Raw genomic sequence first — 2,167 nt, forward strand, 5'->3', positions numbered from 1 at the left:
GTATGTATATAATTATGGTAATGTTAATTTTACAGTTATGACTAGGAAGCATACAAAGCAAACTCTGTGCTACTTCTGGATAAAATGTGACCAGTTTGTTAGCTGATTTATATTTAATTTTAATCCATCATCACTTTCGTAATGCCCAATGCATAATTCTCCTGATGGCTGGTCAGAAGCCCAGATATAGCTACAATGTGATAGATTATACTAACCAGACGCACCCCTTAGAAATCAGCCTTTTCAACTCACTATTACCAATAAAAGCATACAGAATGTTGTGGTGGCAGATAAATGGCTAAGAACCACTCTTTTAGCATGAAATTCCCCTGATATTATATTTGGCTATTTATGTGACTGGTTAAAAGTGACAAGGACAACCTGGATGATGTTCACAGGCAAGAGGACTGAAAACAATGCCACATAAAAGAAAAGAAGAATTCTGTTAAACATGGCTCCTGGGCTGAATTCAGAAGAGACACTGGGAGAGTAAGAATGAATAGCATGATTAAAGTTTCTAAATAATTGCAGGGCTCTAGTTCTCTTGAATTTTGAGTGAATTTTGAGTGAAGTGCTTGCTACTCTTCCCCTTTCCTAATATATAATGATCTTCTTCTAATTTTGCATTCATGTTCATACAGAACTTTGTCCAAAGCATGCATACAGCACTTAATATGCATACTTGCTTTATGGTTATCTACGCATCTCTATCTCCCACCAAGACATAACTCCTTAAGGAAAATTAAAATTTAACTCATTACTATACCCTCAATTTTTTGTATTTCATGTTGCCCAGCACATAATATGCATTTAAAAAAACTATCCAATTGAACTTCCTCGTGATTCGGTGTACAGTTAACACCTTCTAAAGAAAATCAGAGCTGTCAAAGGAGAACTGGCACACACTACATAGATAGGTGACTAGCCCTCTACCTACTGCTTTCACAGCTTTGTTCCCTCAGAGATCAACAAAATACCTACTCTCATTTCAAGATTCATCTGAAGAGTCTCATGCTCTAGGAAGCTTTTCCTGACTCCCACTTGTGGAATTAGTCTCTTCACTTTTTCTCTGTACATTTAGCGCATCCTACAGTGATCAATTGTATTTAAGCACCTAAAGCATACCATTAAGACTCATTTGTTTACACCTGCGACTCCTATTCGAAGCAGCCTTAAAACACACATCCTGAATGTATAAAATGAATGAATGGGTAAGCTGAAAGTTACTGGTCACCGAAAGACTTTAAATATCTATTGGACCACCGTTTGGTGGGGGTGTTTTTAAAATGTTCTGGCATTTAAACTTAGGGCAATATCCTACCAACCTTTAAAGTCCCTTGAGGCGCGCTGATTTGGGGATTCTGATTACTGTAGGTTCAATTTTTCAGTATGTGACGGGACTGACTTTTCTGAATTAATTGATAGCAATTAATTATCGATTATTCACAAAACCAAGGTAGGCCTCTTATATATACATACTTCGGCCGAAGCAGGGGCCTCCGCCCACACTGTATACTCCCTAGCCCACCGAGGCTACTCCCCTCATCCCGCCTCCCCTCCTCCGCGACCTCTCGCTCTCGCACCGCGCGCCACAGTCCCCTGTTCCGCTCACCGTCCGGCCGAAACTCGAACTCTAGAAACTCGTGTCCAAACTTGCCCTTGTGCCCTACATAGTAGCGCAGGTAGAAATCGCTAGCCATAGACATTTTTGTCTCAGGAAGCCCGCGGAAATCCCAGCCAACGTGCCACCCGGCGCCCGGCAGTGACGTCACGCGCAGCTTAAATGCGTCACTGAGGGCGCGGCCTCTCTGCTTCCCGGGCATCACCGGGTGAAGAATGCAAGTGGTGGCTTACGCTGAGGCCCGGCAGCCCTGGAGGGAGCGTGGCAGGGAACTGACCTTCTCTTTGCTAGGTTTGGAGGCACATTATATTCAAAATTAAGTAGATTACATTGTTTTTAGCAAAGAATGTAAGTTTGATAGCATTTTTTGTGGATTTAGCGACGAGATTTGCAAGTCGCTTTTACTCTTCGGGTTTCCAATTGTCTCCCGGCATCCGAAGTGGGTGTGGCTTTATTCCCCTTTAGCAGGTGATGTAAAAATAAAGGCCAGAATCAGAATGGCTGACCTGGAATATAACCTGTTTCTTCTTGGGTCCTCACAGGGGG

Source organism: Otolemur garnettii, unplaced genomic scaffold, assembly GCF_000181295.1.
Source record: "Otolemur garnettii isolate 467f Iridium unplaced genomic scaffold, OtoGar3 scaffold00329, whole genome shotgun sequence".
Lineage (NCBI taxonomy): Eukaryota > Metazoa > Chordata > Mammalia > Primates > Galagidae > Otolemur > Otolemur garnettii.